The 23,983-nt window shown below is 43.3% G+C and overlaps 1 long non-coding RNA gene and 1 pseudogene across 2 annotated transcripts in view; one reads left to right on the plus strand and one right to left on the minus strand.

Annotated features, from left to right (window-relative positions):
- LOC309546218 overlaps positions 1-23,983 on the minus strand; it is a 1,099,142-nt gene that overhangs the window by 369,237 nt on the left and 705,922 nt on the right. The window lies entirely within an intron of this gene.
- LOC309546217 (transcription elongation factor A protein 3-like) overlaps positions 8,628-23,983 on the plus strand; it is a 128,659-nt pseudogene continuing 113,303 nt past the window's right edge. Inside the window, exon 1 of the transcript XR_014226161.1 lies at positions 8,628-8,990. The product of XR_014226161.1 is annotated as a transcription elongation factor A protein 3-like (transcript). The remainder of the gene's footprint in view (positions 8,991-23,983) is intronic.

Raw genomic sequence — 23,983 nt, forward strand, 5'->3', positions numbered from 1 at the left:
CCCATTTATATGGGGGTGTATAAGAAAAGTGCAATCCCCCACTTACTTATTACTGCCAAAATCTTGAATCCGATATTCTGGAAAAAAAATGCAACCCTCAATTGAGAATTGGATGAAAAAAGTTGAGTCTATCATGGAAGCTGAGCAATGGGTACATACAGTGGTTAAAATAATTATTTGATCCCCTACATATTTTTGTAAGTTTGCCCATTTACATAGAAATGAAGGGTCTTTAATTTTTTTCATAGGTGTATTTTAAATGATAAAGACAGAATATCAACCAAAAATCCAGGAAAAATACATGATACAAATGTTATATATTGAGTTGCAGTTAAGTGAGTAAAATAAGTATTTGATCCCCCAAGCAAAACAGGACTTAGTACTTGACGGAGAAACCTTTGTTGGCAAGCACAGAGGTACGACATTTCTTGTAGTTGGTTACCAGGTTTGCACACATCTCTGGAGAGATTTTGGTCCAGTCTTTTTTACAGATCTTCTCTAAATCCTTAAGGTTTCTTGACTGCCGCTGGCAAATCAAAGTTTCAGCTCCCTCCATACATTTTTTATAACATCAAGGTCTGGAGACTTGCTGGGCCACTCCATGACCTTAATGTGCTTCTTCTTGAGCCACCCCTTTGTTACCTTGGCGGTATGTTTTGGGTCATTGTCATGCTGGAAGACCCATCCACGACCCATCTTCAATGTTCTGGCTGAGGGAAGAAGGTTCTCATCCAATATTTTACAATACAGGGCCCCGTCCATTGGCCCCTCAATGCGGCAAAGTACCTTTAGCAGAGAAACAGCCCCAAAGCATAATGTTAACACCTCCATGCTTGACTGTAGGAATGTGTTCTTAGGGTCATTGTCAACATTTTTCTTCCTCCAAACACGGCAAGTTGAGCTAATGCCAAAGAGCTAAACTTTGGTCTCATCTGACCACAGCACTTTCTCCCAATCCCTCTCTGAATCATTTAGGTTTATTGACAAACTTCATATACATGTGCCTTGTTGAGGAGGGGGACCTTGCAGGGGCTGCAGGATTTCAATCCAGGGCGGCGCATTGTGTTACCAATGGTTTGTTTAGTGACTGTGGTTCCAACTGCCTTGATATCATTCACATGCTCCTCCCGTGTCTGGGCTGATCTCTCACTTTTCTCATGCTCATCCTTACCCCATGAGGTGAAATCTTGCATGGTGCTCCAGACTGAGAGCGATTGATGGTTATTTTGCATTTCTTCCATTTGTGAATAATCGCTCCATCAGTTGTCTCCTTCTCACCAAGCTTCTTGCTGATGGTCTTGTAGCCCATTCCTGCCTTGTGCAGGTCTTCATTCTTGTTCCTGACTTCCTTTGACAGCTCTTTGGTCTTGTCCATGATAGTGAGGTTTGAATGGAAGAAAGAGATTCTGTGGACAGGTGTCTTTTATATATATAACGAGTTGTCGTTAGGAGCACCTTCCTTAATTGACAGGATTAACCACTTGCCGACCAGTCACATTGACTGTAATGCGGCAAAGTGGTTTGATTCCGTCCAGCCACGTAGACCTATGTCGCTGGACTGCTCCCCTTGTGGGCGGCGCGCGCGCGCCGCCGGAGGCTCGCTCCCGCTGTATTCAGTCACAGCGGGAGTCGGGCCAGGGGAGGAGTAGCGGTGATCGCCACCACTCTTCGCCGATCGTCGGGGGATCGAGTGTGGAGATCCGCCCGCTTGTGTAAACTTTCCCTTACTTAGTAAACGCAATAACTTTTGCGCAAACCAATCAAAATACGCTTATTGCAATTTTTTTTACCAAAAATATGTAGCAGAAAACAAATTGGCCTAAAACGTTAAAAAAATTTTGATTTTTACATTTTTTGGGGGGGGAATTTCATATAAAAAATTTGAAAAATATTGTTATTTTTTTCAAAATTGTCGCTCTTTTTTTGTTTATAACGCAAAAAAAGGAAAAATCGCATAGGTGATCAAATACCAACAAAAGAAAGCTCTGTTTGTGGGAAAATAAGGACGTAAATTTTGTTTGGATACGGCGTTGCATGACCGCGCAATTGTCAGTTAAAGTCGCACAGTGCCGAATCACAAAAAGTGGCCTGGACGTAAGACAGCAAAATCCTCCGGAGGTAAAGTGGTTAATATGTGTATCACATGAGCACAAACTGTAGCCAGTCTGAGAGAGCCAGAATTATTGTTGGTTGGTAGGGGATCAAATACTTATTTTACTCACTGAACTGCAAATCAATTTATAACATTTGTATCATGATAAATGCTATAAAATATGGACAACCTGAATGCATTTTATATTCTCTAGAGTCTAGAGAGAGCCACTAACTAATGAATAACTTGTTTTGACATATGTTGGAAACTGAGAAGGATGCCTTTTTTCGATGACTTAGGCTACATTTCCACTATTGCGGCTACAAAGTCACGCTACTTCAAGTGCGACTTTGTAGTGCGACTTGTTTGCGGCTACTTCTGGGGACTTCAGTGCGACTTCCTTCTATGAGGGACAAGTCGCACTGAAGTCGCCCAAAAGTAGTGCAAAAACCTTTTTTCAAGTCGCTGCGACTCAAGTCGCAGCAGTTAAAACGGGCCTAATTGTAAATAATGGGTTTTGACTTGTCATGGGACTTGACATGTGTCAAGTCGCACAACAAGTCGCGATAGTGGAAACGGAGCCTTTCACACTGAGGTGCTTCTAAACTGCCCAAAAAAAGGCTGAGCGCTTTTGCAGTACTTTTCAAGCGCTTTTGAGGCATTTGCGGGGCGCTTTTTAAAGGACATGTGACTCAAAAACGTCTCCAAAAAACATTTTGAAACGCTTTTTAGGTGCTTTTCGGGCACTTTTCAGGCACTTCCCATTCATTCCAATGTAGAGGGGCTTTTTTAGGTGTTTTTTTAGCTCTCCAAACATGCTCCAAAGATGCTGCATACCAGACGTTTTTCACCGCACTGCCAGCGCACCGCCCCAGTGTGAAAGCATTCATTGATTTTAATGGGAAGCATTTTTTGGGAGATTTTTAGGCGCTTTTTTTTAATGCCAAAGCTCAGTGTGAAAGGACACTAAGTAAAGCCTGAGTTTGTTTTTATTATTATCCCTGTTTCCTATGTCTCCCCTTCTCTATTTTTTCTTTGTACCCCATTCGTCTATCTCCGCTCCCTTTCCCTTTTCACTTCCCTTCCCTATTCTACACTAATGTTAAAAAAGTTGAGTATAGCTTCGAGAGGGATACAGAGTATATTTTGGAACGGAGGCACAACTTTGATTATCAATGTGAATTTTGCATTGTATGACTTGATGTTATAAAAATATGGTTGTTATTTAACGTACTATTTGTATTGTCATATAACGCTATATTGCATTTAAGATCTGAACTTTGCTATCCTGTGCTTTCAAAGGAACTGTACGATTGTGAGTCATTTTCTCTGTATACCCTTCGGATCAGACTGTATTTTTGTACAATTTGAAAAAAAATAAAATAAATAATATATACAGTATCTCACAAAAGTGAGTACACCCCTCACATTTTTGTAAATATTTTATTATAACTTTTCATGTGTTAACACTGAAGAAATTACACTTTGCTACAATGTATAGTAGTGATTGTACAGCTTGTATAACAGTGTAAATATGCTGTCCCCTCAAAATCACTCAACACAGCCATTAATGTCTAAACCGCTGGCAACAAAAGTACATCCCTAAGTGAAATGTTCAAATTGGGGCCAATTAGCCATTTTCCCCGCCTCATTGTCATGTGACTCGTTAGTGTTACAAGGTCTCAGGTGTAAATGGGGAGCAGGTGTGTTAAATTTGGTGTTATCGCTCTCACTCTCTCATACTGGTCACTGGAAGTTCAACATGGCACCTCATGGCAAAAAAACTCCCTGAGGATCTGAAAAAAAGAATTGTTGCTTGACATAAAGATGGCCTAGGCTATAAGAAGATTGCCAAGACCCTGAAACTGAGCTGCAGCATGGCGCCCAAGACCATACAACAGTTTAACAGGACAGGTTCCACTCAGAACAGGCCTCACCATGGCCGACCAAAGAAGTTGAGTGCACGTGCTCAGTGTCATATCCAGAGGTTGTCTTTGGGAAATAGACGTATGAGTGCTGCCAGCATTGCTGTAGAGGTTGAAGGTGTGGGGGGGGTCAGCCTGTCAGTGCTCAGACCATACCCCACCCACTGCATCAAATTGGTCTGCATGGCTGTCGTCCCAGAAGGAAGCCTCTTCTAAAGATGATGCACAAGAAAGCCCGCAAACAATTTGCTGAAGACAAACAGACTAAGGACATGGATTACTGGAACCATGTCCTGTGGTCTGATGAGACAAAGATAAACTTATTTGGTTCAGATGGTGTCAAGCGTGTGTGGCGGCAACCAGGTGAGGAGTACAAAGTCAAGTGTGTCTTGCCTACAGTCAAGCATGGTGGTGGGAGTGTCATGGTCTGGGGCTGCATGCAGGGCCGGTGCAAGGATTTTGGCCGCCCTAGGCACAAAATAAAAATCGCCCCCCCCATATGCTCGGCCCACGATGTGACATCACAAACCCATATGATCTGCCCATATCATGACATCACATATGTCCCACCCCTTTCTCAACAGCAATTCAGCCTCACCAGTAGCCATCAATGCAGCCTCACCAGTGCCCATCAGCTCAGCCTCAACAGTGCCCATCAGATAAGCCTCACCAGTAGCCATCAATGCAGCCTCACCAGTACCAATCAATGCAGCCTGATGTGAGGGTCAGCTGTGTTATGATCTCTCACCTCAGCGATGGCAGCTCAGCAGGTCCTTGCACAGCCTCCTGGGGGGTGATGCTCCTGGTCCTGGGGTCAAGTTGTGGCAGCCGGCGTGCAGCCTTAGCCAGTCAGGTGTGCACCGACTTCCTGCCTCCAAAACTCCAGGAGTTGTAGTTTCATCTGTGCTGCTCTCAGTCCCCCCCCCCCCGTCTGCCCAATCCCTCCTACCCCCAGTCCGAACAAGCCCCACTCCCCCTAGTCTCCACAATCCCCCCCCAGTCTGCATAATCCCCCCTCCCCTAGTCTGTACATACCACCCCCAGTCTGCACAAAATTCTCCTCCCCTAGTCCCCCTCCCCCAGTCTGCACAATCTCCCCCTCCCCCAGTCTGCACAATCCCCTCTCAGTTTACACAATCCCCCCTCCCCCCAGTTTGCACAATACCCCCCCCTAAAATGCACAGTCCCCCTCAGTTTACAGAATCCCCCTCCTCCCTAGTCCTCACAATCCCCCCCCCAGAAAGCACAGCCCCCCTCAGTTTAAAGAATCCCCCTCCTCCCTAGTCTTCACAACCCCCCCCAGAATGCACAGCCCCCCTTAGTTTACAGAACCCCCCAGAATGCACAGCCCGCCATAGTTTACAGAATCCCCCTCCTCCCTAGTCCTCCCAATCCCCCCTCAGAATGCACAGCCCCCCTCAGTTTACAGAATCCCCCTCCTCCCTAGTCCTCACAATCCCCCCCCGAATGCACAGCCCCCCTCAGTTTACAGAATCCCCCCCCTCCCTAGTCTTCACAACCCCCCCCAGAATGCACAGCCCCCCCTCAGTTTACAGAATCCCCCTCCTCCCTAGTCCTCACAATCCCCCCCCCCCAGAATGCACAGCCCCCCTCAGTTTACAGAATCCCTCCCCCCCCCAGAATGCACAGCCCCCCTCAGTTTACATAACCCCCCTCCTTAGTCTTCACAATCTCCCCCCCCAGAATGCACAGCCCCCCTCAGTTTATGGAATCCCCCTCCTCCCTAGTCCTCACAATTCCCCCCCCAGAATGCACAGCCCCCCTAAGTTTACATAACCTTCCCTCCCTAGTCTTCACAATCTCCCCCCAGAATGCACAGCCCCCCTCAGTTTACAGAATCCCCCTCCTCCCTAGTCCTCACAATCCCCCCCCCAGAATGCACAGCCCCCCTCAGTTTACAAAATCCCCCTCCTCCCTAGTTTTCACAACACCCCCCCCCGGAATGCACAGCCCCCCTCAGTCTACAGAATCCTCCTCCTCCCTAGTCCTCACAATCCCCCCCCAGAATGCACAGCCCCCCCTCCCTAGTCCTCACAATCCCCCCCAGAATGCACAGCCCCCCTCAGTTTACAAAATCCCCCTCCTCCCTAGTCCTGCCAACCCCCCCCCCCCCCCGAATGCACAGCCCCCCTCAGTTTACATAACCCCCTCTCCCTAGTCTTCACAATCCCCCCCCCCCCCAGAATGCACAACCCCCTCAGTTTACAGAATCCCCCTCCTCACTAGTCCTCACAACCCCCCCCCATAATGCACAGCCCCCTTCAGTTTACACAATCCCCCTCCTCCCTAGTCCTCACAATCCCCCCCCCAGAAAGCACAGCCCCCCTCAGTTTATGGAATCCCCCTCCTCCCTAGTCCTCACAATCCCCCCCCAGAATGCACAGCCCCCCTAAGTTTACATAACCTTCCCTCCCTAGTCTTCACAATCTCCCCCCAGAATGCACAGCCCCCCTCAGTTTACAGAATCCCCCTCCTCCCTAGTCCTCACAATCCCCCCCCCCAGAATGCACAGCCCCCCTCAGTTTACAAAATCCCCCTCCTCCCTAGTTTTCACAACAACCCCCCCCAGAATGCACAGCCCCCCTCAGTCTACAGAATCCTCCTCCTCCCTAGTCCTCACAATCCCCCCCAGAATGCACAGCCCCCCTCCCTAGTCCTCACAATCCCCCCCAGAATGCACAGCCCCCCTCAGTTTACAGAATCCCCCTCCTCCCTAGTCCTGCCAACCCCCCCCCCCCCCTCAGAATGCACAGCCCCCCTCAGTTTACATAACCCCCTCTCCCTAGTCTTCACAATCCCCCCCAGAATGCACAGCCCCCCTCAGTTTACAGAATCCCCCTCCTCACTAGTCCTCACAACCCCCCCCCCATAATGCACAGCCCCCTTCAGTTCACACAATCCCCCTCCTCCCTAGTCCTCACAATTCCCCCCCCAGAAAGCACAGCCCCCCTCAGTTTACAGAATCCCCCTCCTCCCTAGTCATCACAATCCCCCCCCCCCCCAGAATGCACAGCCCCCCTCAGTTTACAGAATACCCCCCCCCCCCAGAATGCACAGCCCTCCTCATTTTACAGAATCCCCCTCCTCCCTAGTCTTCACAATCCCCCCCCCCCAGAATGCACAGCCCCCCTCAGTTTACACAACCCCCCTCCTCCCTAGTCTTCACTGTAAGAAATGACAAGGGAAAGAAGAGTAGCAGGGGGAGAGAGGGGGGTTATGCAGGGTGTAGATAGTTCACTCACAAATTAAGTTCCCCCCCTCAGGCTGGTCTCCACAGGTAGGCTGAGCACAGACACACAGTGCCTGTACGGTGCTAGAGTGTAGGCGGGGTTTGGCTAGAAGCAAATGGGAGGAGAAATGTCAGTTTAAACAGGCAGCCGAGTGTGAGGGAGGAGTTAGAAACACAGTGGGTGGCGATGGGGCGGGACGGGCGGCAGGCTCCCAGGAAAGCTAGCTTTCTCTGCAATATCTAGCTGTGACAGGAAAAGCAGAAGTGATCGCTTCTGCTGTCTGAGGTATGGTTAAGCAGCCTATTTACAGTCCATCAGAGCTGCCTGGGGGGAATGCATGCCTGTCCGTTGCTGGGCCAGTCCGCCCTTGGCCGCCTGCACCTGCCAGCGGTCATTACTTGATTGATTCCGGGTGCAGCAGCAGGATGCAGGCACCCTCTGCTGGATTGCGCCCTAGGCGGCTGCCTGGGTCGCCTTACTGGTAGCACCGGCCCTGGCTGCATGAGTACTGCCAGGACTGGGGAGCTACAGTAACCCTATTGAGCATCAGTGGGGCATCCTCAAACAGAAGGTGGAGGAGCGAAAGGTCTCGAACATCCGCCAGCTCCGTGATGTCGTCATTGAGGAGTGGAAGAGAACTCCAGTGGCAACCTGGTGAACTCCATGCCCAAGAGGGTGAAAGCAGTGCTGGAAAATAATAGTGGCCACACAAAATATTGACACTTTGGGACAAATTTGGACATTTCCACTTAGGGGTGTACTTGTTGCCAGCAGTTTAGACATTAGTGGCTGTGTTGAGTTATTTTGAGAGGACAGCAAATTTACACTGTTATACAAGCTGTACACTCACTACTTTACACTGTAGCAAAGTGTGATTTTTTCAGTGTTGTTGTCATATGAAAAGATATAATAAAATATTTACAAAAATGTGAGGGGTGTACTCACTTTTGTGAGATACTGTGTATATATATATATATATATATATATATAAATATATATATATACAGTATATATATCCAATGGATTTACAGAGTTTAACAGAATCTTACTGTGGTCCTGTAGCTGGTGATCTCTTCTTCGCAGTTTTGTTGTCTAGATTGCCCTGCACATAAGAGTAACTTTTCCGTGTGATCCACTTTTACATTAACACTAGATCTTTCAACAGGTGCAAGGGTGTATTGATGCCCAATGTAGCATATGGGGTTAAGCATATAGCATATGGTTTTCTGCTGTGTTTAGGTCTGTGTGTGCCATGTGCACAGCTGTCACTACCCTACACCCCCCCCCCCCCCCACTTCCAGTGCCCGGCTGAAAGACCTTGGGACTATTTATAATTTGAGACACACCCCTTCAGTAAAGCCAAGCAGAAGAAAACTGTATACACTTCGGACTGGTATATACTCACACAGTGACACACTATACAAAACACACGTGTATACAAACCACCAAGTAGGCATCTACTATCAGAATTTACTGCATACTAACTTATTCCCATTAGATTGTAAATACATAACAAAAATCAATATAAAACACATTCACTAGCATGTAGATGTAAAGTCTACTGTACTTGAAAGTAAAACAGAAACACTTATAGAGACTTGTGCGCATATATCACATTTTATTATTACCTGGGACACTTTTACACCTGACTTTATGGGATCAGAAGAGGAATTACTAAAGATCGGAAGGCGACTGGAGAGGAGAATCAGTGAACAGAACATGGTGAGTGGAACTACGCTGTTTTTTGTTTTTAGATATTTGAGATGTAAGCTGAACTCAGGAGGAGAAATACTATATGGGATACTTATAATGTAGATCTTAATATAACACATTAGCATGCGGCTTGCAATATTAGTAAAACTGATACGTAGAATAAAGTGTGCATACAGGGCTGATTAAAAACAAAACTAGATAGAAAGATATGGTGTGCATAGCAGCCAGTCAGTTTTTAGTTGCATTCACACCTGCAATTGCACCCTGCCTGCGATTAGATGTGAGAACCCCTTAACAATGAATTTCTCTAATTTTCTCCCTTTCAAATGTTTTCATTGTTTTAAATAGCTATTAGTGTATTTCAATTCCCTGTGTTTTTTTCCTTACCTTGTAATGATTGGCTCACATGTGGCGTCAGGTTTTTTGTTCCTATGCGCCAAAGGGACAAGACAATTTCCTGTTCCGGGTCACATGCTTCCTCACCACCTCTGTGTTGCATCACAAATGTGAGAGTACTAATGTGTTGAAACACCACATGAGTGAGTTCTATGTGAGTCTGTGAATGCTCTGCCTGCTGTGTCTGTGTCAAATCTAAGCTGTTTAGATCTCACCTGCACCAGCACTAGATTGAGGGATCCGGGAATTGTGGGATATATAGTTTCTTCGCAGGAAGTATCAGGTCTCTCACTACAGACAGAGGTAATGCATTTCCTGTACAGTGCTATGCCACAAGCCTCAGGTTTCAACACAAACTGAAACTGCTGACTGCAGAATTCAAAGATTTATTTTACTATAGGTTGTGCATATAAGGCAACAAATTACACTATAATGCTACATCATTAATGTACATCCTTTTCATGTGAAAAACACAAGGAGCAGGTAGGAATTTTTGACATGCCTTAAAATGTATCATCGAACATATTTTGTTTTGTCTGTTCAAATGCAAAAAAATATTTGTTGCCTCTGTCTGAACTCTTGTAAGCTAAAAAATTCCTATGCCCTCTGCCTGTGCTGCAATCTTTATCAGTAAGATTGTTCCCAGTTATTTTTATGAACTACAAAACTCCTATGCTATGGATTTGTTGGGTATGAGAAAGATAGCCTGGAGCTCACTAAGATGATTGTTAAAAAAAAAAAGTGGTGAACCCTTTAGTAATGGCAGAGTTGTATAAAGTACTCGAAACCCATTCTTGAGTAAAAGTACAAGTGCTCGATCAAAAAGTGACTTGAGTAGAAGTGGAAGTGCTCGATCAAAAAGTGACTTGAGTAGAAGTACTAAGGTATTCAACATTTTTTGTACTTAAGTATTGCAAGTAGTTTTTTTTTAAATTTTGCTACTAGTACTGAAAGTAAAAGTACCAGTAGTTTTGAAAAAAAAAATTGCTACTCAAGTACTGAAAGTAAAAGTACAAGTACTGTGTTATGTAGTTATTAAAGAAAGTCAAAAGTTTGAACATCATATTGTTTTTTATTATTTCAAATGCAGCTTTTATTTATACATACAGTAGCATTTATTTTCGTATGCGCTGATAATACACATGTTTTGAGCTTCATGAAACCTGCCATCTACTGTTCTGGCAGTGGTCATTTTTATAATTGTAACGAGTAACTATGCAGCACAAAAAAAAAAAATTGGAGTAGAAGTATTGAAATCATCGAAAAAATGTAGTGAATTAAAAGTGGAAGTAGGAGAAAAACATTCTACTCTAGGAAAGTACAGATACCGCGTTTCGGTATTTAAGTACAGTAGTGAAGTAATTCTACTTAGTTACTATACATCTCTGAGTAATGGCCTGAATGTATAACTTTAAAGTGTTGACTAAGGCCAGTCGTACACAGAGCAAATGTCTTTCCCGCTACCCTTGGTTGCAGGAAAGAAATTAGCTTGATTCCCCCATCAACACATACAGTGTTGATGCGGAAATCCATCCTGCTGGGCCATTGTCTTCTACCGGCGGAGGAGGCAGAGGAAGACAGTGGTGATCGCTAGTGGCTATAGCAGCTGCTACCAATAATCACTAGAGAATCAATCAACTTGGTACATTCAGCCTCCCCATTAATGGTTCGAATATCCTGGACCTGCTGAACCAGTCAAGATTCGAAACCCTGCATGGCCTGCCTTACTTCCTCTCTAGTATTGCTTGAGGCAACTAATAAAATGATATGTGCTTCCCAAATAGAGGAGCCTATACATACTTTTAACAAAGGGTTTGAAACATGACCCTAGACAAGTCAAATATAGGTGTAGCACCCTCCTAGGTAGGTGCTAGTTAAAAGCATTGTTTACTCTGTCTGCTTATCAGGGGAGCCTGATTATTAGTTTTTCCTGTTGCATGTGTCCATGTGTGATTTATCTGGTTTTTCATGTAGAGAAAACATAGCTTCGTATGTTTACTTGTCCCTGATGTTAGATGCCCACACAACCATTGTGGAATGATGTTATTGCACAACCCAATTAAAGCGGAGTTCCGGGCACAAAATCGATATTTTTTTTTTGTGCTTCTTCCCCTTAACCTGAAACAGAATTGGATAGTTAGATTTTTTTTTTTTATTCACTCACCTTGTAATTGAAGATCGAAGATACTCACCTAGTCTTCACTTCCTCCCTCTGCGACGCGGCTCAGCCCGTCACTTCCTGGCTTGCACTGATTCCTGGGAGCTGAGCGTCATCGCTCCCAGGAATCAATGCGACGGCACCGGCCCCGCTCGTCACTTCCGGGCGCCCCCCCGGAAGTGACGAGAGGGGCCGGTGCAGGCGCATTCTGGGACAAGAAGACGCGGAAGAAGACGCAGAAGAGGACCGCGCCGGCTTCAGCTGCCCACAAGAGAGATGGAAACGCTGTGGAAGAAATTTTATAAGTAAGTATTTCTTCTAGAAGGTAAGTGCGAACCGGGACAGATCAGAGGCTAGCCATTGTGGAATGTACTAGCCCTGACTGTCCCGGGGGTATGTCCAGTGAAAAATGACTTCTGTGCCCGGAACTCCGCTTTAAGGCCGTATAGCTGGAAGAGTTTACAGAATGCTGTCCCTTTCTAGGAGTCCAATTAATACCCACAAAGATACCAGGCCTGGTAGATGCTCTGATGGTAACATAGCTGGTGTGACCTCAATTAAAATAATCAGCCATTGTTTTTGGAAACATACTCATAAACGGTTTTTGAAGTGTCCCTTGGGACGCACAGTGGTAACAGGCAAGTATAGAATTCACCTCTGGTTGCATACTGGGAAGTTTACCTTTAAATGCCATTTGAGCAGCTGTGCAAGGAGCAATATTGCTACACAGGAAAATAATGGAAGAATGATCCTTCTGAGAAATTATACAGTGTAGTGAGCACTGGCTTGTTTAAGTCAGAAAAAGACATGGCAGGATAGTACCCATGATGGTGACAGATGGCAGGAAGGTTCTGAGAATGCTGCCAAGGGTTACAGCTTTAGTCAGAATATGGTAATGTTAAGAAACACTGGCCTGTGCTTGGGAGGTTCATGTTACAACCCCCGTGTCAAAACAAAGGGAGGAGGATATGTGATGGGTGGGTGGTCTGTCACTGTCTTAAGCGGCAGTTAATGACTGGTTCAGCAGTGGAAGGGAGTATATATGAGACTGATTGTCAGATGGGTTGTGTCCCACAAAAATCCAGGCACTGCTCCTCCATCCCCATGAGAGGTTTGCTGTGTGTTTGTGGACAGTCATGTAGGGAACATGTTCAGGCCAGACAGACAGGCACTTTGCTTAAGACTGAGGGGAACATTTTAGTCTGAGCAGTCAGCCAGGCAGGATAGGGTCACATAAGTAGGCAGAGGCCCAGGAGCAGGTCACAAGGCAAGCTGGGTCATAGGCAGGTAAGCTCATGGATAATCAGGAACTAGCTGAAGACCACACAGCAATCTCTCCATGCAGTGGCCCTGTTCATATAGGCGATTTGGCACAAACACTAGTGCTGAGCATGCAAACACGCTGCAAGAGTTGTATGCAAGTGTGCATGAGATTGCAAAATCCTGCAACTTGCAATTACCTTAAGTACAGAGTCACTCGCTGGAATCTGAAAACATGCATGTGTCCACACACTGGGTTTTTACATTGCATCACTTTTTCTTGCAACAATCCTTTATATTCTGTGTCCAGCTATAGACCCATATTTATGGTTTTAGTGGCTGATCAAGTTCAACATGGGGGTTCGTGGAGGATGCTGGCTGACTGATTCACCAAGTGGTGTCTTTTATACCTTGAGGACTCCAGTGGTGAGATTGCTGCACTTGGGTTCACAGATGTTTCCATGTAGTGTGACACAAAAGGGGTGTCTCATACTCCCTGATTTGAAATTAACAGATTGTAGGGCCTTCTAAACCACATATTAATAAAACTACTTTGTTTGCTCAGAAGTTGGCTGGAGACCTCACTGTTCCAAATATAACTATCACGTAGCTGCGAACATTGCCCCTATATCTCATATCAATGCAACCCGGGACCTTCCTCCACGGGCTTCCTGTGATTTTTATAGGTAGTTATCTGATCCCTTGGGCCTCCATGCCTTGGCTTCCTCAGCAGCACTACCTGCGATATATAAACCCCATTATGACCCATATTCTTCGGCTATGGGACTCATCTGGTATTATATCACCATATTTTGGCAGCTGAAATTGCTTTGTTGTCCCCTCTTTCCACCAGGCAATAACAACCCTTTGCAGTTGGACTGGTTGTCAGACCATGGCTTTGTAGAAGTATATTTCCCTTTAAGGCCTACCAAAATGATCTCCTTTGATACCCTTCATTCATCCTATGATATCCCATTATAGGAACATTTCCAATACTTGCAGCTTCATTCACTCATTCTTCCCCACTCTACTCTGTTTACCCTAACATGATTTGAAAGTATTTGCAGCTCTCACCCATACTCCACAGACCTTATTTCTCCTCTATATCCCTCTATACTTTCCTTTAAGAAGCTTTCAATATGCAGTTAACAAATGCAATGGAAAATGCAATTAGGAGAGTCACTTGACCAAGAAGATTGGCGAATTATGCTTTAAGCCATGGCTAAATGTTCTAAAAACGAAATGATCCCTTAAATTGCCTAAAAATTTGTTTGTATTGCTGGTACTATATGCCAGGCAGTCTAACTTGATTTTTACTAAATTACCCCTCTACCTGTTTTCGGGGATGTCCTCAAGATGGCTCAATGGTGCATATATGGTGGACATATCCATTAGTGAATAGATTGTGGATTGGGGTCTACAATCTCATTTGCACTTTAGTGTACTTCCTGCTAATTTTTGGAAGAACCCCTATGAGAGCCTGCTCCATAAACTTACTGCAGCACTTTTCTGTACCAAACAGCGGTTGGTCATCCATATTTTTATAGCAACTAAGCACACAACGGCAAGAGCCTGGAAGTCTCCATCCATAAGCATTGAGGCGTTAAAGAACCAATTTAATTATATAAAGGTCAATGAAAAAATGACAGCCATACCAACAGACAACTGTAACAACTTTTTAAAAGTCTGGCAACCATGGATATCATATGCCACCCTGCCAAGAATTGACATTTTGTTTCCCCCTTCCCTCCCTTTTTCCTTTACCCCGCCCCCTTTTCTTTCTGTATCCTGTGACTGGGCACCTGCTTTTGTTTGATGGACATAGTAGTACTGCAACCAAAGTATTTTTCCTATACTAACCTTGAACTTATGAAATCATGCTTCTCTAAACTATTGTGAATTTCCCCTGAGTAGAGAAGTACTTATTCTGTAATATTTGCTCCACCAATAGAACTTATAAATATCCCTAAGTCCCGAATTCGCAGCCTGTTCCCGCATCGCAAATGCACATTTGGCAGTTCACACTGCCATATGCGATACGCAGGGGGTGTCAATTAAATGTTAACGACACCCCCAGTTTGATCGCATATTGCAGTGTGATCTGACAGTTCGCACAGGATCGGATCGCACAAGTGTGAACCACTGTGCGTTCTGATCCTGATACGGCTGGAAAAAAGGGTCATGTTTGGTGCGGATACAGTGCGAATTCAGCCATACGAAGTGTATGGCTGAATTCGCATCCACACATCCGATCGCATGTAATGAAGGAGCAGTGTGCTCCGAATTACATGCAATCGCCGCACTCGCAATAATGTGAACCGGCCCTAAGAGGCTGCCTTCTTACTGGTTTGTTTTGTATGTATCTACAGTACTTGTTCATATTTTCAGTGCACGCTTTGTACAAAAAACCTTTTGTAATAGAAATCTGCAGATTGTGACTCTAAATAGGTGTAGCACCCTCCAGTGTGCTAGACATGTACAGTACATAGTTATAAAAATAAATATTGCTAAATATAAAGTTGCGCTCAACCAAAGTACACTAAATAAATAAACCAGAAAATAGTATAATAAACATAAAGTGCATAAGTGAAACTAAATAAAATCAAGTAAATTGCAAATATGATTGCAAATACATATATGTGACTTATGCTGATATGTGATCCACAATAAATATAAATAAATAAAATAAAAAATGACACTCAACGGTATATATATGTGACTTATACACATGTGTGATCCACAGTGAATGTGAATAGTTATGACAGTCCACAGATTATATTAATTCAATATTTTATTTATAAATTTATCGAATTTATTTAATTAATAATGTACATAGTTGTTAGTGTTGGTATATTGGCCTGGCTGAGAGCCAGGCCTGGGCTGAATCTGGGTCAGGGATGAATGACTCAGGGAGGCTGGATGACTCATTAAGCAGCCCCTTTGGTTACTCCGCCATCTTTCTGCAACCTTGAAGAAGCTTTCAGAATTGAAGGAGGGAGTCTAGGAGAAGCTGTTTGGAGTATTGATGAGGGCCCCAGCCAATCTACACCAGGTTTGCTGGCAGGGGGCAGGCACCTCCTAAATTGGGTCATGCCAGCAAGGGGCAGGTGGGTGGAAGATGGAGAAGGAGTGCTAAGGAGGCTGTCGGTGGCCATTGAAGGTGCCCCTTAATTTGGGGGGAGGTGACCTCGGGCTTGGGGCTTAGGTGCTGGAGGGACCCTTTACAACAGACAGAGAAGTGCTTTGCCAGAGTCACTAAAAGTGTCCCAGCTGAGTCTGTGTTTTTCTGTAAGCAAGTAAAGTGCTGAAGGAAGAAAGGAGTGTAAATAGCTGTACATAGGAAGAGTTGTCCCTGAAGAGTTTGTTTAAAGTCAAGTGGTCATCCCATAATATCCCTACTCCCCGTCCCCCAAGTTTTATAGCCCAATAATAAAACAAAAAAACAAAGTGCTGGACTGTTTCCTGTCTCTAGTGTGCCTGTGGATATTCGGTGTGCTTGGCTGTGCAGGGTGGGGGATCCCATTCTACTTGTGGCTCCGACATTGGGTGTGCTACATAGGCATTCCATAACTGATGTTTGGTTCTCCAGTTCATTCTATCTATTGCAATGTATGAGGAACAATGTTGTGCTTACACTGAAGAGTCCAATTGAATAAGATTGATCACTAGAAATGTAGACTGTAGGATAACTTACTCTTTTCCTTCAGGTTAGATGTAGTTTGTTTTATCTTCTATAAACATTTGTGTGGGAACGATAGTGTTCCCCAGTGCTCCTAGACAAAATCATGCATTGTAGGCTTATACAGATGTAAAGAGTAGACAAAATAACGTACTTTGATAACAATGTATTACCAACAAGAATTTAATAAGGAGCAGGGTCATTCCTTGCCTTCAGAACAGCTTTAATATTTCTTGGAATGAGTTCACACAAGTCCTGACCTGTAGAGTAAAATATTGTACAATTCTTTAAGAAAGAAAACCCTCCAGCTATTTTAGGGATGATGAAGAAAATGTGGTTTAATCCCCTTGATCCTGATATTTCAGGTCATGGACGGAGTTCACCCTGGTGTTCATGAACCCACGTTTTATTTGTTTAGCTGTGTGTATAAGTGCATTGTAGAAAATGGGAACACCATGAGGGAACACTGTTTGCACCACAGGGCAGGTGGACTTAAAAAAGACCTCATATTTGACCATGCAAAACAGTTCTAAAGCTGGCCATACACTAGCCGAAAAATCGTTCAAACTAATTTTCGAAAAACGAAAAATCGGCCGTGAGAGCAGACGATCTTGCAATAATGTAATGACCGAATTTCGAACGATAAATCGTTCAATGGACATAAAATAATCAGTTTATCGTTCAGTTTGTCACATATGCCTAGTGCAAACAGTTCGGGCGAGAAACACATTAATCTTTCAGTTTATCGTTCGTTTGGCAGAATTTTCCAAACTGTTCCTTCGATTTTGAAAAGTTAAAACCGATTTTCTATTTGTGCCCATTAACTGGATGAAAAAATAACGAACGGACCAAATAACAGATTTTCAAACTATTTTTTCAGCTAGTGTATGGCCAGCATTAGCCCTATAACTTCTACATAATGCTTGTTTAGAATATTACTAATTTCATGCTTCAGTTATCAGTTGTCCGCATGCACTTTGGGTGTTTACTTTCTCCTTAACTCATATTGGCAACAGGGTGAAAGAAAATATTTGGACTATATTGTTTTGTCTAAGTTTTGTTTTTGCTACATTAGGTTATAAGCATTTGTGCATTGCCCTTGGCTACAAACTTAGGGCTCTTTCACACGGCCGCTCCGCTTGTCCACAAATCTTCCTATTTTTTTGCGGATGATTTGCGGACATAATGTAAGTCAATGGCATTGCGGATGTCAGCGGAATACCATCCGCTGACATCCGATTTTCTTCTTTCAGTTCTGTTCCGGTTTTTGGAACGGAACAGAACCCTATTTTTCCTCCATGTAAAAAATGGAAAGGAAGGAAAATCGGATATCAGCGGTGTCATCCGCCGACATCCGCAATGCCCATAGACTTACATTATGTCCGTATATCATCCGCAAACGGATGGGATGATATGCGGAAAAAAAAAATAAAAAAGTCCCGCAGCGGATAAGAACAACGGAGCGGCCGTGTGAAAGAGCCCTTACAAAGTTTCCAAATGGAAACTTTGCCATGATGTACAATTTAACCACTTCCGGACCGCAGCAGGGCAGCCCGGCTGCGGAAAATTACTTATAGCTACGGGATTTTGTGATGGGGTTCTCGGGGGGCACTGGGGCGCCGCCCCCACTGTGATTAGACAGAGCGGGAGTCAATCAGCGGGTCTGGCCACCCGCGATCGTTCAAGAGAATGACAGAACGGTCGCCTGCCTATGTAAACAAGGCAGACTGCTGTTCTGTCACAAAGGAAGAGTGAGATCTTGTGTTTCAGCTAAGCTCAAAGACAGATCTCTCTTTTCCTCTAGAACATCCATCCCCCAAACAGTTAGAAAGCATTTCCTAGGAACACACTTAACCCCTTGATCACCCCTAGTGTTAATCCCTTCTCTGCCAGTGTAATTTATACAGTAACAGTGCAGTTTTTGTCTTAGCACTGATCACTGTATTGGTGTCAATGGTCCCCAAAAGTGTCACTGCTAGTGTCATATTTATCAGCCACAATGTCGCAGTCTGCTAAAAACCGCTGATCGGCACAATTACTAGTAAACACAGTAAGAAAATAAAAATGCCAAAAATCTATCCTCTGGTTTGTAAATGCTATAACTTTAGCGCAAATAAAGCAAAATACACTTATTAGGATTTTTTTTATTTTTTATTTTACCAAAAATATGTAGCAGAATACATATTGGCCCAAATGAATGAAAAAATTAGATTTTTAAATTTTTTTTATTGGGAATGTTTTATAGCAGAAAATAAAAAAATATATATTTTTTTCAAAATTGTCGGTCTTTTTTTGTTTATAGCGCAAAAAATAAAATTTGCAGAGGTGGTAATAAAACACCATCAAAACAAAGCTTCATTACTGTAAAAAAAAAGAAATCAATTTTATTTGGGTGCAGTGTCGCACAATCGCGCAATTGTCAGTTAAAGTAACGCAGTGCCATATCGCAAAGATGGCCTGGTCATTAAGGGGGTAAAACCTTCCAGGGCTGAAGTGGTTAAAACAGTTATCTGCAGATTAAAGTGGCCCTTGCTATTCTATTTGCTGCCATTTCTAACAGAACCTGTGCATAGAGGCTTTTGTAAGCTCTTTATTACACCCGCTCTCCTATTGCAGCTCTATAGCAATACATAGATAGCAGCTGTGAAACCTTTTTAAAAATCCACTTTACCTTCATAAGTAAGGTATGCAGGATTGCAGATAGTGCCTATGTAGTAAGCTCAATGGTTTAATGGCTAGCATGCCTGCACTGATGTCTTGTTTGATTCTCAACCAGGACAGTATCTGCATGGAGTTTGCTTATTCTCCCACACTTCAAAGGCATGCTGGTAGGTTAATTGGCTGCTGCCTAAAATGGCCTTAGGTTGTAAAGTTCCTTAAGGCAGCTTTTGATGCAAATGTGCAATATGTAAAGTGCTGCATAAATTGTTAGCGCTACTTAAATTCTTATAATAGGTGCACCTGGATAAGATGGCATCACCTTTCCTTTACCAATATGTTTTTATTGACTGTTTATTTCTAAAAAAGCATATGGAGTGTTTATAATATGGTTTGTGTAACGCCATCTGGGAATATAATTAATCTCAAAACTTTGTCAGTAAATCTGTATTTTTGAGGTACTAAACTACATCTCAATCACATAAATCATAAAGGTTGTCAGCTATTAGCATCCAAAGCCTGAACCCACTACATAACTCTTATAATGGCTCAAATATATTCATATATAGATGATCTAAATATGTGTGTATATAAAATGTATTTTTCTTTCTTTACCATCCTTCATTAAGCTGGCCATTCAGAGATACTCTGAATGAACCTATTTAAACAGCCCAGATGGATAAATCTCCTGCAGTGGGTTATTGTGTTCTGATAGTTGGCACCGCCAACTGTCAGAATTCCCAAACAGTGCCTACATCTGAATAAATGCAAATGCTGTTAGACCGACAATTTTACACTCTAGTCCTTGGACAAAAGTCAATTGAAAAATCAATCTTGTCCATCCAGGTTTTGACGACAGGGCCACCCAGGGCTGGCCCTACCATGGGTCCCTCTGGGTCCATGGGTCCCAGGTTGAACTTGGAGAAGGGCCGCAAATTAAATCCCAATTTTTTTCTCCAGCAGTTTTGTGTGTCATCAGTTTGTGGCGTGGTACAAGCATTTCCCCATCTCATACTACTGCCGTGCAAATTAATATGTGTAGTAGAGTATGAGGAGACGGAGCATCTCCTCCAGGGAGCGTCCCTCACGTGATTGTTATGTGAGCAATGATGTCAGACATCAGCGCACTTCATCTCACGCAGGGCAGGCTGGATCTTCTAGGGCGGTGGCAGACACAGGAGTGACAGGAGGACGGAGGACAGACAGTGGGTGGTTGATGGACCCGTCCGGTGGTAAGTTATGGAAGAAGATAACAGTATGTATAATATATTATAAATGCAGCACCCTCCTAGGTAGGTGCAAGGAAAACACATTTGGTGGCTCTTTTCCGCTTATCAGGAGAGCCTGATCTGTTGGTTTAGCCTGTCACATGTTCCCAGGTGTGACTTGCTGGGTCTGAGGGAGTATCCCCACTGGATCGAATGAGGGAGCTCGTTGGACAGTGGAGGAAACCTAACCAGTAGGACACCAGGGTTTATGGCTGTCTCATTGGATGAGCATTGCTGCAATGCATCCTGGGATTGGCTATAAACCCGGCGGGAGCATGTGACAGGACGTGTTTTGGCGGGAGCAAAGTCCCATGAGGAGGTGGACGGCTGCCTCTCCTCCTGCAGGTGTGAGGAAGGTGTTTCAGGCGGTTGGTCTAGTGAACCAGGAGTGTGGAACTGAGCTGCAGAGGATCCAGAGCAGATTTGTATAAAGTACTCGAAACCCATACTTAAGTAAAAGTACAAGTGCTCGATCAAAAAGTGACTTGAGTAGAAGTACTAAAGTATTCAACATTTTTTGTACTTAAGTATTGCAAGTAGTTTTTTTTAAAATTTTGCTACTCAAGTATTGAAAGTAAAAGTACCAGTAGTTTTGAAAAACAAATTGCTACTCAAGTACTGAAAGTAAAAGTACAAGTACTGTGTTATGTAGTTATTAAAGAAAGAAGTCAAAAGTTTGAACATCATGTTGTTTTTTATTATTCAAATGCAGCTTTTATTTATATATACAGTAGCATTCATTTTCGTATGCACTGATAATACACATGTTTTGAGCTTCATGAAACCTGCCATCTACTGTTCTGGCAGTGGTAATTTTTATAATTGTAACTAGTAACTATGCAGCACAAAAAAAAAATATTGGAGTAGAAGTATTGAAATCATTGAAAAAATGTAGTGAAGTAAAAGTGGAAGTAGGAGAAAAAAATTCTACTCTAGGAAAGTACAGATACCGCCTTTCGGTACTTAAGTACAGTAGTGAAGTAGTTCTACTTAGTTACTATACATCTCTGATCCAGAGTGCTGACAAGTGGAGCTGCTGGCAGAATCATCTTGGGAAAAACAGTATTGTGAGTACCAGGAGATCTGCCTAGGGGTCTGCCTAAGAGAGGGGACCACTCCAGAGAGGTCAGGGGATCAAGGAGCTAGCTCACACCAGAAGTGTATCAGCAAAGGGGGTGCCGTGTAGTTGACCCTGAAGATTAGGAACAAAAGGGGGTGCCAGGAAGGGCCCTGAAGTTGTTCAGCAGTACAGTTCAGTTTATCTCAGAGTACAGATTACCTCAGAGTATTCATTCAGTTCTGCGTTACAGCCTGTGACAAACTGAAACAGCGGCCTAGCCGTGACTAGCGTTACTCAGCGTTACCCAGCACTATTCAGCATTCTCCAGTTGTTCCAGCCTATTGTGCATAGTGTATAAAGTTGGAATATTTCACTCATTTCCTTCTCCCATCCAAGTTCCAAATAAAACATAAAAACCAAAGCTACTGGACTGTTTCCTTACTGAGCCATAACCACTTGGAAAATGCCTAATTGTCATGCTGTTGCTAATAGTAACCCAGGGGAACCCGTAACCAGCAGTTCCCATGGGAGTAGTGCTACATAAATGTTATATTTATATAAAATAATGGATGTGGGAGCCTTTTGGTGGGTGTGATTTTTTTTTTTTTTGGGGGGGTGGTGCAGCATTTTATTCTTGGTCCCAGGCAGCAAAATGTCCTGGGCCAGCCCTGAGGCCACCCATGCAGTACATTTCAGCCAATTCATCAGGAATCAGACACAATTTGATCTATGTACAGCCAGGTTAAGAGGGAATGTATGGCAAAGCTTCCATTTGGACAGAGCTTGTATGCACGTCAAATGTTCAAATACTCATAACTTAGTATAGTGAAAACAAAACCTGGACCCTTGAACAATGGAAAAAATAATATAGTGTAATTAATCATGTATGATTTATGTGATTCAAATGTAATTTACTTTTCCATTGTCTTTGGTTTTAAACCTATTTTATGAATTTTGTATAATAAAATATAATACTACTTTACAAACACAAGAAGCAATATATTATTAACTAAAAAATTCCTGACAAAGCTTGGAGGTTTTTCTGTTGGCTGATGATTTGCTAGCATACCATAACATATTGGCCTGTCACAAGAAAAAAAATAAAACATGTCCAGCCAGTCGAGAAAGGAGGGATGATGTTGTATCCAATTTCTCAAGGTAAACTCCATTTTTCTACAATTTCACAGCTGCTGGCTAGGGATTTCTAGAAAGTTGTGACAGGAGACATTTGAAGGATATTCTTACAACAGCCTCTATGCATAGGAACTGATATAGCGAAAGGAATAGCATGAGTCACTTTAATCGGAAGTAGTAAACTCTATTGAAATGTGAGCAAAAATCCTTTCTGTTTCTCTAAAGAATAACTTAAAATGGTTGTAAACCCCATTCATGAAATCTGACCTGGGCACATATATCTGTAGTGTTTACTTGAAGAAATGTTTTTTGGATCTTAGCTGGAAGGGAAAGAAATAGTTTCTGCCACCATCCCGAGAGTATAGTTTGTCGATTTGTGGTGCCTCAAGTCAAGTATGGGATTTTAAGGGCAGGAGTAAGGCGAGTAAACAGTGGTAATACAATTTGTAGATAAAATTTATTCACATGTATAATTATATACAGAGATTTGAGTGAATTAATGGGTAAAGTCCCATTGTGATAGTGAAGAGAAAAGAGTAGTAGGTGTGGTTACACGTGAAAATAGTGACTTAGACAAGAAAGGTAGATGGTCCTGCTCTGCTGTTCCTCATATCAAAGAATGGGAAATGGTTGCAGAGAGGGGCCTGATCGGTATTCCAACATGTTTCGGCCCAGTAGCGGCCTTTATCAAGGATGTTACCGATTCTAGGAATAAGTACAATGAATTGTCAGAAATAGTAGCATATATTTGCTCAAGTTTAAGTTATATATAGAATAGTAGATAAACATACATATTTTTTGTCCACTTTCTGGAGTATTGCTTTCCCAGACTTTTTCCAGGAGCTGCAGGAACAATGCTGTATTGGGTGAGAAAAGTACGGTATAGTTGTAGTTGGAGCCACAGGTGAAACAACCTGAAGAGTTGTTGGTAATAAGTAGTATGAAAATAATAATAATAATTACTTCTTGGGCCACGTTTTTTCTGGTCCAATGTGGTTCAATGTGGCTATAGTGTATAACTTTCCACATTGATGGAGATCATCTGTGGTGTTTGCACATTGATGGGAGTCATCTGAGGTGCAAGGTATATAAGAAAGATGCATAGTAAAGTAAAGGATGGTTTGAGGTAAAAATAAATAGACATCCTTGAATGCAGTACTGAAGGTTTGAAAAGTAAGGACTTGATGGAGAGATGTTGGTACATCTTTTCAAGTCTATGCTTACGTTTTGTAGAAGGTATTGGTATGGTGTTACAGCATGTTGCCTCCAGGTCCTGTCCTCCTGCGATCCGGGAGAGACTGAGGATCTGGAGGTGTTCCCCGGCCTTTTAAAGGCTGTCGCACATGCGCAGTGATGCGCTGTGTGACGCCTATGGGCGGTGTCCGTGGT

The sequence above is a fragment of the Pelophylax lessonae genome, assembly GCF_965119305.1.
Source record: "Pelophylax lessonae genome assembly, chromosome: 2".
Taxonomy (NCBI): Eukaryota; Metazoa; Chordata; class Amphibia; order Anura; family Ranidae; genus Pelophylax; species Pelophylax lessonae.